We start from the raw sequence: 12,496 nt of genomic DNA, 5'->3' as shown, positions 1-12,496 counted from the left end.
GCAGGTTCTGGAATCTGTTTGTGGCCAATGAAGAGTGAGTTTCCGTGTGGGCCCCTCCCATGCCTTTGAGTGTCTAAATAAAACCGCTCTGTTTTTTTGTTGAAGCGATTTCTTTTCGCTTCTACCCTTCTCGTTTTGAGAAACATTTTTGAGAGAACGGGTTTGCCAGCTGGTGAGGAATCAGGATTAGTTTTTGGGGGTGTGGTAGCATCATCTTGTAGGTGTTGCCCACGGTGAACTGGAAAAGGGCTTTGGTCATCAGTTGTGAAACAGCCCAAGACCCAGCCCTGACAAAGCTTCCACCAGGGAAAGGCTTCGCCTGAGGAATTGAAATTGTCATACAGCAAGGAAGTTAGCAGGACTAGAGTGGAGCCCAGGTACTACAGTAGGCAGGGCCCAACTCTGCCCGCAGAGGAGAAAGACAATCAATTAAGAAAAAGGCTGGTCCAACTGAGCAAGAAGAAATTACTATTTAATCCCAGCACTTGTGGAAGATTTTGATCAAGGGATATGATGGCAGTTAGCAGCACAATCTACAACAAAACACGGAACTGTGCTAAACCTCAAGCTGAACCCAATTAAAAATAATTTTACCGAACAAACTACCAGCTAATTATGTGTATGTATGTACGTATGTATGTATGTATGTATGTGCATATGTACACACACACACACACACACACACACAAAATCACAACCAAACAGCTAAGATCTTAGATTCCTAAATTAAATAAGCACTAGCTAGGAGGTCCCAAGAATTGCACTCTTAAAAATCCCTCCTGCATGAAGACAAAGAGCAGACACGGTCTTCAGAGAGTACGGAAGTAGATAGTTGAGGTAATGAGACAGTGTTGGGGAAAGGAAAAGACTGTTTCCACTTGAAACCGGTACAGAAACCCAAAACAGGTAATATTTGGTCTTGTGGGTATGTATTTCTAAATCCATAGCCAGATTTCAGTGAACCTGTGACTCAGGAAGGAAAATGCATGTCACAAGAATGCACTGACCATATAAGCGCTCGTCTCATTCGGCCTCCCTCCTAGCAGCTAATAAGTAGTTACCTTAAAAGGGTCTTGCTAGACTGCCAATGCCCTTTTGCACCAGCCTGGAAGAGACACCAGCAGTGTCTGTGCTCTGTTACTGCTGCTATTTGGCCCCCGAAGAAACTGTGGTACAAAGAGTTTAAGAAACTCACTTAAGTCATGACAGAGCCAGGACCACCTAACTCCCACAGTGCCAGCTGCCTCAGCCTAGATTCTCCCCTGGTAGAGCATGTGTTGTGAGTACAACACTTCCAGGCATTGAGGTGTGCTCTGCTCTCCTGGATTGGTGATTTTTATCCCCACCACTCCTCCTCTATCAGCCCATCGTGTGAGATAACCCATGTGCTAGAAGCAATAGGTGGTTGGAGCAATAGAGGGTTGGCCTTGAAACAAAAGTAGATTTAAAAAAAGGAACTAAAGTGATCTTCATCTGCCTTAATGTCACTTTTAGGTTTACATATTTTAAGAAAAGGAATTAAAATGTTATGGAAAATACTGATTTCCCTCAAATGTTCTTGCCAGGGCCACCTGTGAAACATATGGTACTTTTGAGCACATGAGAGAAATGGCCCCTTTCTGGTAGGGTACAGGCCCCATATGAGGGACATACCTAACCAAGCAGAACATGGGGCTCCCAGCCTACCACGGTATAAACTGTACCCCTCGGGGCACATGGAAGGCCTGTCTGAGCCGGCCTACAGTCTACCACACATGTAGTGAGGAGAAGGCTGATACCCTACAAGCCTCTGGGTCTTAAGTTCTCAGTACACACCACTCCATGCACCCTAGAAGACAAGGAAACACACGTTCTTTTTTGAGATTCATTTTATGTGTATGCGTGTTTTGCCTGCATGCCTTCATGTGTACTGCATGCATGCCTGGTGCCCTCGTTGGTCAGGAGAGCACGGCAGACCGCCCTGAACTTGAGTTATAGACCATTGTGAGCTGCTGTGTGCATGCCAAGAGTGAAGCCTGGGTCCTCTGCAGAAGGAGGAGGTGCTCCTAACTGCCGAGTCATCTCTCCAGCCCCCAAATCTGCTTCTTTGTTATAGCTCCACGTTCCTGAACTTGAAATGAAAACCGCAGGTTTTTTGAGTGAGTCTGTGATTTGAATCCCAGCTCTGCTGCTCACAAGCTAAACGATCTTATCCAAGCTCAGCTGCCTCTCCAAGTCTCAGTTTTATCATTGTGAGATAAGATTGCCATTGGGACCAGCAAGAGGGCACAGCAGGCAAAAGTGCTTACTGCACAAGTCTCATACCTGAGTTCAAGTCCCTGGACCTGCCCCCTCCCCACTCCCCCCACCATTAAAAGTCGAATGCAGTGGCACACATCTGTAATCCTAGTGAGGGGTGGGAACAGGAGAACCGCCCAGAAGCCGAAAAGGGCCAGCTGGCTGGCCTAAATAACAGCATCTAGAAATATAAGGGAGGCCCTTCTGCAACAAGGTGAGGAGGGAGACCTGCCTCCCAAAAGTTGTCCTCTGACCTCCACATACATGCCCACATGCGTGCACACACACACACACACACACACACACACACACACACACACATACACACACACAGTTTAAGGGACAAAAAGGCTGTAGTGAGGCTCATTAGGATCATGTGTGTACTGCATTACAATGGTGCTAGGCACAAAGGTTGTGCTTGTTAGGTATTGGGCCCAGCATTTGGAGGTCATATTTACCTGATCGTCTGCCCTGCCAGCAGAGGTGCTTTTCAGTGGGGCTTTCAATGCGTTTGTGAGGAGCGTGAATGCTGTTGCACAGCGGTACTCAGAAAGGCTGCCCTGAGGGGGCTCCAATATAAACATACAGCAGGCGTAGTCATTTATTTCATAAAGCAGTCTGAAGTCAACTCCTGACTTGAGGACACACCATCATTTCTTGAAGGATGTGGGTAGCAAAGCACACAGTAGCACACAAAAAGCACTCTGGCCTGGGTCCTATGTCCCGAAGCCCAGGCACAGCAACAGTGATTCTTTTTGAGGTCCTACTGTGCATCTAATTCTAAGTGCACTCCTGTACTGAGCACCACCGTGGTAAGCACATACTGCCATGTGTTTTCTATCTTACTCTTGGTTGCCTCGTGGGGGAAGATGGCACATGTGTGTCTTCGAAGTAAGTCACACACTGGGCACTGGTATGCACAGGCATCCACAGTTCCATAACCCAGAAGTAGGTCACAGGCACAGCAGCAGCTCCAAACGGGTTGCTCCTCAGTAGAAAAGGCAGGGACCATGGTCGGAAGGAATTTAAAAGTGGTTGCAGGGAGCAGGGAGCAGGGAGCTGTGTGAGTGCCAGAGGGAGGATGCCACGTGGAAATTTAGTCCTTTACGTACACCTAACATCAACTGCACATGCATGCTGCCGACTGCACATTTTTGGTGTTAAGGAAATTCTTTAAAATGTTCGAGATAGAGGCTTCCTTTGTGGCTCTGGCTAGCCTGGAGCTCACAGAGATCCACCTGCCTCTGTTCCCTGAGTGCTGGGGTTAAAAATTCTGCGTCACAACACCTAGCCTGGAAATTAATTTTTAAATCTATTGTCAGTTTCTCAATATCTAAAACAAAGGCCCAGTCCCTGAGCTTTAAACTAAAGGACTGATTTCTCCTTTCCTTGCTTGAGTGAAAGTAATGATGGTGTTAGCTTGGGATGAGAAGGGCCCCAAAGGCTGCCACATTAAAGCCACGCTTGTCAGCTGATGGGTTTCAGGGAGGTAATTGGATCCTGAGGGCCCTGACCTCCTCTGTGGCTTACTCCATTCTGACGGCTCTGCTAGGAGGGGTGGGAACAAGGAGGTTGGGCAAATTGGAAGAGGTAGGTCAACATGCTCTGTGTTGTTCCCAGCCCCTCTCTCTCAGTCTGCTTCCTGGCTGCCACGTGGTGATCAGCCTTTCTCCTCCACACTCTTCCTCCGTGACATCTGCCTGGCCAAACATGGACAGCCATGAAACCATGAGCCAAAATAAGTCTCTTCCTCTCTTCAAGTCATTTTCTTAGGGATTTTTGTCACAGAGACCAGAAACACGCATAGTGACATTTTCATCATCAAAACCACAAACTTGTGTGGACAGAGTATCTTCGTGGATGATGGATGATGGATGGATGCCTTGGCTTGTCCTGAGCAGCCCAGCTCTCATAATGTACCCTGACAGGCAGATCCCCAAAACTGCTCATTTGTGGGGGTGGTTTCGCTTTCTCTCTCAAGTCAGACAGCCTTCTTGACTTACTTGCACAGGTGGTTCTCCCCTGGTAGCACAGTAAGAGATAACAGAAATGTCCACACTGCCAGTGCTGTAACCCTAAAGACTGGGGACAGTCACCAGGCATAGTTGCTTAGTGCTGGTGCTGTAATAAAGGAAACAATGGTGGCAGTTGCAGAGCTGGACAGTCTGGGAAACGGGCAAACAGTTCCGGCCCTCTTAGAATCTTTGCTCTGCAGTAAGGCATACATTGCTAACCTTTAGCTAATCATAAGTACTGAAACGGTGTGTGGGGGTTGGGGGGAGGCTGCCTGCCAAGAGCTGGTGGGAAGAGAAAGAGGTTGTTGGATGGAGACCAGGGTGGCTTGCTGTCTGAGCTAAAAGGTATTCCAGGATCCAGAAGCAACATGTGAAAAGGCATGGCTTAGCGTGGCAGAAAGAGGTTGGATCATAGGGGACCTCATAGGCCTTTGTCAGAATACAAAGATACACGATTCTAGCTCCTCACTGGCTGGGAGACTCTTCCTCTCTCACGAAAGAGGTTCACACTAGCAGCCGGCCTCTGCCTGCAGGATCTCTGTCTCTTCCGCACAATTCAGGCATCCTACAGTTGATGTCATGCTGCGTCCTGACGGACTCTCATAGTCCCTCCTCATCACTGGCGGTAATGAGGGAGGCCCCCTTCACTCTTGTTGTCAGCTTAGGGGAAGCACTCGAGCTCACCTTCCTGATGCCTTCCTTCAGACCAGCAAATCCTGGCTATGCGAGTGTTTTCTGGGCTGTGGGGCAAACACTGACTGATTACATACCAGGCTAGTCTGGAAAATGCCTATGCACAGGTGCTGTAGACACCTGGACTGCCGAGAGGGTTCCTAGGCCCGAGACCCATCATCAAGGCCTGTTGTCTAGCAATGCCCAGATCGTCTGGAAGACTGCTGCTAGGCTGACTCTGGCTCTCATCCTCCACCTCCTCACTCGGGGCCTCTGCAGAAGATTCCTCAGTAGCTTTCAGTGATCTTCTGACCTGAGACTCTCTCGCTGGCTGTTATGACAGCCCTCCCGCTTAAAGCCTTATGGGGCCCATCTCTGCAAACCTCTTCAGCAACGATCTAGTGTGATAAATTTTCAATTTGTGTACAGGAAAAGTACCTTCTAGGAGATTGAGCACAATCCCCCCTCAGAAACCACATGCCCCGGCATACATGAGCAACGGCTAGGGGCCCAGTTTTCCCAGCTCTCCTATTGGCTAATAACCGTTGCTAGGCCTCAAGCATCTCAAGCATTGCCTCTGTTCACTCATCTGTCTTATCAGTGTGTAGCAATCTTTTCATTTTATCTGGCAGGATCCCAGGATCATTCATGGAGGCCATTAGATGAGTTAATAGGCAGAATGCTTCACAACCTGGAATAAATTGAGTAAAATAATGGTATTTGGCGAGAATTTGGGGACTGGAGAAATGGTTCAGTGGTTAAGAGCACTTATTGAGCCGGGCAGTGGTGACGCACACCTTTGATCCCAGCACTTGGGAGGCAGAGGCAGGCGGATCTCTGTGAGTTAGAGGCCAGCCTGGCCTACAAAGTGATTCCAGGACCACCAAAAAACAAAAACAAACAAACAAACAAAAAACACTTATTGCTCCTGCAGAGAAACCAGGTTTGGTTCCCAGCACACACATCAGGTGGTACTCAAATGCCTGTAACTCCAGGTTCAAGAGGTCAGTGCCCTCTGCTCCACTCCACCATGCATGTCATGCATATAAATTCATCTGGGCACACACAGACATATAAAGTCAGTAAATCATAGACAACAAAGTGGGTTTGCAGAATCTAGAAGATGAAAATTGTAATCAGCAACAATTGTCTTTCAGTGGTATTGATTTACAAACATGTATCTATTTCTGGTACAAATTATTTAGTTTTTTAGTAAAGATTTACCAAGGGCCTTCTACGATTCAGGCCCTATCCTAGGTGCATAAGACACATCAGTGAAGAAGTAAAAAGCTTGCTGTACTATAGGGCTTAACTCTGTTGAGCAGATGGATGATGAGTATAAGTGGTGTGTGGTGTTGGAATGCACCGTGTGCTGTGGAAGTGAGAGCACCAAGGAGATGGGGGTGAGAGTACAGGAGTAGATGGAGGTGAGAACACCATGGTAGATGAAGGTGAGAACACCAGGGTAGATGAAGGTGAGAGTGCAGGAGTAGATGGAGGTGAGAACACCAGGGTAGATGGAGGTGAGAGCGCAGGAGTAGATGGAGGTGAGAACACCAGGGTAGATGGAGGTGAGAGCGCAGGAGTAGATGGAGGTGAGAACACCAGGGTAGATGGAGGTGAGAGCGCAGGAGTAGATGGAGGTGAGAACACCAGGGAAATGGGGGTGAGAACACCAGGGTAGATGGAGGTGAGAACACCAGGGTAGATGGAGGTGAGAGTGCAGGAGTAGATGGAGGTGAGAACACCAGGGAGATGGGGGTGAGAACACCAGGGTAGATGGAGGTGAGAACACCAGGGTAGATGGAGGTGAGAGTGCAGGAGTAGATGGAGGTGAGAACACCAGGGAGATGGGGGTGAGAACACCAGGGTAAATGAAGGTGAGAGTGCAGGAGTAGATGGAGGTGAGAACACCAGGGAGATGGGGGTGAGAACACCAGGGTAGATGGAGGTGAGAACACCAGGGTAGATGGAGGTGAGAGTGCAGGAGTAGATGGAGGTGAGAACACCAGGGAGATGGGGGTGAGAACACCAGGGTAGATGGAGGTGAGAACACCAGGGTAGATGGAGGTGAGAGCGCTGGGGTAGATGGAGGTGAGAGCGCTGGGGTAGATGGAGGTGAGAGCGCTGGGGTAGATGGAGGTGAGAGCGCTGGGGTAGATGGAGGTGAGAGTGCAGGAGATAGCCAGTTTGCATTTGCATTATTGCTTGTTTTTGTTTTTAAAATGAAGTCTCCTGTGTAGCTCAGGCTGGCCTCAAACTCCTAATCTTTCTCCTTCAGCCTCTCTAGTGTTGAAATTACAGGCATACCACCACACCAGGCTTTACAGGTTGGGATTTTCATCAGGCTGAGCCACCTTTTTTCTGTATGATTTTCTCTTTATTCAGTCAGCAAACTCGAGCAGCAAGAGTAGACAGGCTTGCCCCTTCCACAGCTCACTCCCCTGGGAGGAAGAGTGAAGAGTCAACTGGAGCCTCCTGTATCTAGAATTTGACTTTCCACTGTTACAGCTATCCTAGATCATATGTAATGGAAAATTCCAGAAGCAACTTATAACTAGTACTAAGTACTAAGTAACTTTTATTATAGTCTATTTAATTGTTAAATTTTAATTATTGTTAATGCGTAATTGTGCCTAATCTGAAAACTTTATCATAGATGTATGTGCATGGGAAATTGTATTTGTATGTGGCAGGAGTGGCCCTCTCTGGGCCCTGCAGATAACTAGGGAGTAGTATATGTGTGATAGCTGCAGGTTGAAGTAAGCAGCATAGAGGCAGTAAGGTGATGGCAGGGTGTTACTTTAGACAAGATGTCTAAAAGAAGCAATGTAAGGGACGACGGATGCGCAAGGAGGGCATGGACGAGCTGGTGACAGCTTGGGGTGGCCAGGAGCATTGCACTGAATCAGTAAACAAAGCAGGGGCTTGCCACCAGCAGCCTGTGTCCTCCAGTGGGCCACTGCCTGCCAGCAGTCAAGGATCATAGGGGGAGACATCAGATGGGCCTATGGGAGATATTTCGTGTCCAGGTCACAGCAGAGGGCAGTCAAAATGGAAGCATGTAGAAGAGATGCCCCGTGACTTCAGAGCTGGGCAGGAGGGGAGGCCGTGCCTACGCAGTGCCTGAACTAGGCTACTTTAAAGGTTCCAGGGCCAGGAGAAACGTGGCAGATGGGAAAGGCAAAGGGAGCCTATGTGTGAGGCAGGACGGAACAAATGAGTCAGGAGAGAATGGGGTACCCATTCTAGATTTTATCCCAAGAAGAGCAAAGGCCTCAGAAGGCTTTTAGCGTGGATTTGTGCTCGATCAAAGGTTAAGTGAGCAGTTCTATCAATAGTCAACTAGGCATTTCACGGTCAGTTCAACTCTGCAGCTGTCTGTTAGCATTCATGGAACCCCTACTGTATGCTGAGTACGCCACTTGCTGGGTTGTGTTGAACCCCTACTCTGTGCTAAGTGATGTGCTTGCTGGGTTCTGTGTGACACAACCATGGAACCCCTACTGTGATGCACTTGGTGTGTGTCTGTGTGTGTCTGTGTTAGTGTGTGTATGTGTGTGATTTCATCCCTTCTGCCAGCTTCCTGCTTTCCAGGGAGAATCAGCATGAACTATGATTTCACTGTCGTGTGTTGAGTCCCAAGAGCCAAGTGCAAAAAAATATCTGGGAAGATTGGGGAACAGTGGCAGTAGATTCAGACCAAAGCAGCAGCTGGTGCTCTGTCCATTTCAGAATAGCCTGTCCTTGCCACTAGTTAAGTGAGCATTCTTGTTCAGAAGCCAGAATGCGCAACAGCTCTTCCTGTACCCACCCCAGGGGTAGCAGTGGGAAAGGAAGGGGCATCTCCACTCGTTCAGCCAGCCCTTCAAGTTCACGGAAAAACAGTATTTGCCCTTTAAAAAAAAACCAACTGTCTCAGTAGGCAGCTCATCCCTGCAGTGAGACATTTCAGAGAACAGGAACCTGTCCTAAGGAACAATATTCAGACTGAAAATGCTTTCAACATTTGGGACTCTTGAGTGTGGGTGGAATTTGCTGAAACCGGGACACAGCATTCTGAGGGCTTAGGAGACAGCCTCCCAGCCTGTTCGCCAGGTTTCTCAAGTCTGCAGGTGCCTGGGCGAGTCCGATCCCGATGAACCTGCGGCAGGCGGGCCATCCTAAACACTGCTCCGTTTTAACGGAAAAAAAAAAAAAAAAACCCAACCCACGGACCTGTTCCCCTTTCATCTTTGCAAACAGCGCAAAATGTGTAGCTGGGCCCGTTGCATCATTCACGAACCTTACAATACTCGCTCTCACAGCCCAATGCACGCGACTACAAGTCCGGAGGCCCAGTGTTTACCCACACACCATAATGGGTGAGGTTGCCCCAGCCAGCCACCCCTGTGTGGAGTGCATTCAGCAGCTCACGATGTCACTCTGAGTTTCAGGTAAGAAAATGAATCCCCATGCCACGCTGTGTCACCTTGAGTCTGATAGCTTTCAGTGCATTGCACCTGGTATACACAGCTCGCCCATGCCCCTGCTGGGCCCCATTTTGAAGGCAAAATCAAAAGGATGTTCCTCTTCCTAGACACAGCTCTGCTCTATAAAGGGCTTCTGTTTTGTAATCTGTTTTCGAGATCTGGTGCTTGTGTTTCTAACACCCTGTCACGTGTGGTCTGACGTAGACCTCACCATGACTGTGAGCAAATGTACTGCGAGGATGTGTGTGGGATGGCGCAGCCAGCTCCCTGCAGCAAAACGTCCTTTGTCAGAACATTTCCATAGGGCCTTGCAACCCCGCACAGTGGATTCTCCTTCCATAGGCCTGCGCTAGCTGGGTATGGAATGTGAGTTTGGCTTTTGCAGGATTCCAGGTCAGTATCCTCACGCAGAGCATTCTTTTTTTAGTTAGGGTTGATTTCTAAGTTTCTTTTTATAGAACACAACTTGCAGTAGAGAGGGGAGAAAGTTGTTTGTCGATTCAACTCTATTATTTTATTTATGTTAGGGACTGAGTCGCTTGGGAGCTGGCCAGGAGGGTTCAGCGTTCTCTGATGGGAGGGTTTAAGAAAACTGGGGTCCAGACTGTCTGGAGAGAGCAGCCTTCCCAGAAGGAGCCGGGTCACTCTCTTCCGTCATGTCTTAGAGATTCACCGATAAAACACAATAGACTGCAGGAGCTGGTGAGATGGCCAAGGATAAAAATGTTTATTCTGCAAGCTTGAGGACCTGAGTCTGGATCCCCGACACTCATGGAATGTGGCCTATAACTATAGTGCTGGGGGTCGGAGACGGGGCGGGGGGGTGGGGGGGCGCGGCAGACAGGAGACTATCCAGAGCTCACTGTCTAGCCAGTTGGTAACCTTCGTGTTCAGTGAGAGACCCTGTCTCAAAAAAAAACAAAAACAAAAACAAAGCAAAACCCACAAGGTGGAGAGCAATAGAGGAGGAGGCCTGACAGTCGCTGGTCTCTTCATAAGCACACGTGGTAAGTCATAGAGTTTATATGGGAATTATCATTCTGAGTATGTTTATCTCTGTATATTGGGTAGAATTGTCTTAACTGGCTAAAGGGAAAGAAGCTTTGATTAAGCTGGAAATACTGGCAAGTGGTGGCTGCATCATTGGCAAGGAGAGTTCCCTTGTAGCCTGAGAACAAAGGCGTAACAGCAGCATCCTGGATATGACGGCGAGGGCCTGGTCTTAGGTAAACGAGTGGGTAGTCATTTGAACTGGAAAGATTGTCGTGACCAAAATAGGTCCTGAGACTTAAAAAAAAAAAAAAGCAGGATGCAAGCAAATAGTAAATTGTACAGACAGGATAAGATGGCAGCCATGCCAGTCAAAGAGCAGCTTTCACTGGGCATAGTCAGGATGGGTCCACCAGGCTGCTTAACCATATTCAGATCCAAACAGGACACTCACCTCAGGGTGGGGGAGAACCTGCATCGGCTGTGGGCATGTCTCCATCCCTCCGTCTCCCCACCTGTCTGCTGGGGATTCTGCTTCCTATCTTACTTTCAGTCACTTTGTGTTTGGTGTTTTTTTGTTTTTAGGCATACATGTGATTTTCGTTTTGTTTTATTTTTTGAGACAAGGTTTCTCTGTGTAGCCTTGGCTGTCCTGGACTTGCTTTGTAGATCAGGCTGGCCTCCAACTCACAGAGATCCGCCTGCTTCTGCCTCCCCGAGTTTTGGGATTATAGATGTGTGCCACCACCACACCCGGCTACGCCCAGCTACACACCAGTTACATGTGATTATTTTTTTTAAGTAAAATGAAATAATTTCCTGGAGGCATAAATCATTTCAAAGTATTATGGATGTTACCTTAATGATTAGTACAGTAATCTTAAGTTTGTTTGTTTGTTTGTTTGTTTGTTTGTTTTGTCTTCGGATATACTTATCCCCCTTTTATTTATATGGACGAGTGTCTTGCCTGCATGTATGTCTGTGTACCACTTGTACACCTGGTGCCCAGAGGCCAGAAGAAGGTGTCAGCTCTCCTGAACCTGGAGTTATAGGTGGTTGTGAGCTGCCTTGAAACCAGCTCCCATGGAAGAGCAAGTGCTCATAACCATTGAGCCATCTCTCCGGCCCCTGAACTTCTTTTTTTTTTTTTAACACATTTTTATTGAAAAATGAATTAATTCATATTACATCTCATTTTCTATCCCATCCCATGCATCCTCCCATTCCTCCCTCCCTCCCACTTTCACCCGAATCCCCTTCCCTATGACTGTGACTGTGGGGGACCTCCTTCCCCTGAATATGGTGCTAGGGTATCAAGTCTCTTCTTGGTAGTCCGCTATCCTTCCTCCGAGTGCCATTGGGCCTCCCCCACAAAGGGACATGGCCAAATATGGGGCACCAGAGATCCTGTGAAAGTAAGTCCCCAGTCTCCACTTAACTGTGAAGAATGTTCTGTCCCTTGGTTAGATCTGGGTAGGGGTTTGATGATGACTGCACGTTTTGTCCTTGGTTGGTGCCTTAGATCAAGCAGAACCCCTGGGCTCAGATCCACCCATCATAATGTTCCTCTTGTAGGTTTCTAGGACCCTCTGGATCCACCTACTTCCCTATCCCCTATATTTTTCTCACCTAGACTCTCAATAGGATGTCCTCACCTCTATCCCACTTTCCTGGTAGGTGCAGACTTTCATGGGACCATGGTCTAAGGCTGAACTTCTTTATCATTGACGATTCAAATCGGTTTTGTTGGTCTGAGGTCTGCCACTATTTACCATATTCAGATATTCAAATGAGTATTTAAATACTCATGTAAAATAACTATGGTCAACCTAATTAAATGATAAAGTCACATTTTCTTTAAAATGACAACTGTGAGATTTTTTTAAAAACTGAGAAGAATGGTATTATATTTTGTCAGATATCTTCAACTTCAGCTTAGTAGATTTTCACATCTGTTCCTACAACCAGTTGTAATGCAGAATGTTACATTAGTTAAGATGTATAAAGAGAAATTCAGCTTTACATACTTAAATAGTTGGAAAAGTGGGGTTTGGGGGCAGTTGTTTGTTT

At 47.6% G+C, this 12,496-nt stretch overlaps 1 protein-coding gene across 8 annotated transcripts in view; it reads left to right on the top strand.

Annotated features, from left to right (window-relative positions):
• Zbtb38 (zinc finger and BTB domain containing 38) overlaps positions 1-12,496 on the top strand; it is a 71,406-nt gene that overhangs the window by 47,596 nt on the left and 11,314 nt on the right. The window contains exon 1 of one of the 8 annotated variants that reach the window (XM_051140651.1): positions 9,626-9,829. The exons of 6 other annotated variants lie outside the window; for them this stretch is intronic. The gene's annotated coding sequence lies outside the window, so the exon portion shown is untranslated. Of the gene's footprint in view, positions 1-9,625; positions 9,830-10,357; positions 10,444-12,496 lie in introns of those variants that run through there. One more of the 8 variants, XM_051140652.1, reaches the window with a different exon arrangement.

Source organism: Acomys russatus, chromosome 32 (genome assembly GCF_903995435.1).
Source record: "Acomys russatus chromosome 32, mAcoRus1.1, whole genome shotgun sequence".
In the NCBI taxonomy this organism is placed as follows: domain Eukaryota; kingdom Metazoa; phylum Chordata; class Mammalia; order Rodentia; family Muridae; genus Acomys; species Acomys russatus.
Note: the sequence above shows the minus strand (reverse complement) of the source record. Positions and strands in the feature narration are given on the sequence as shown.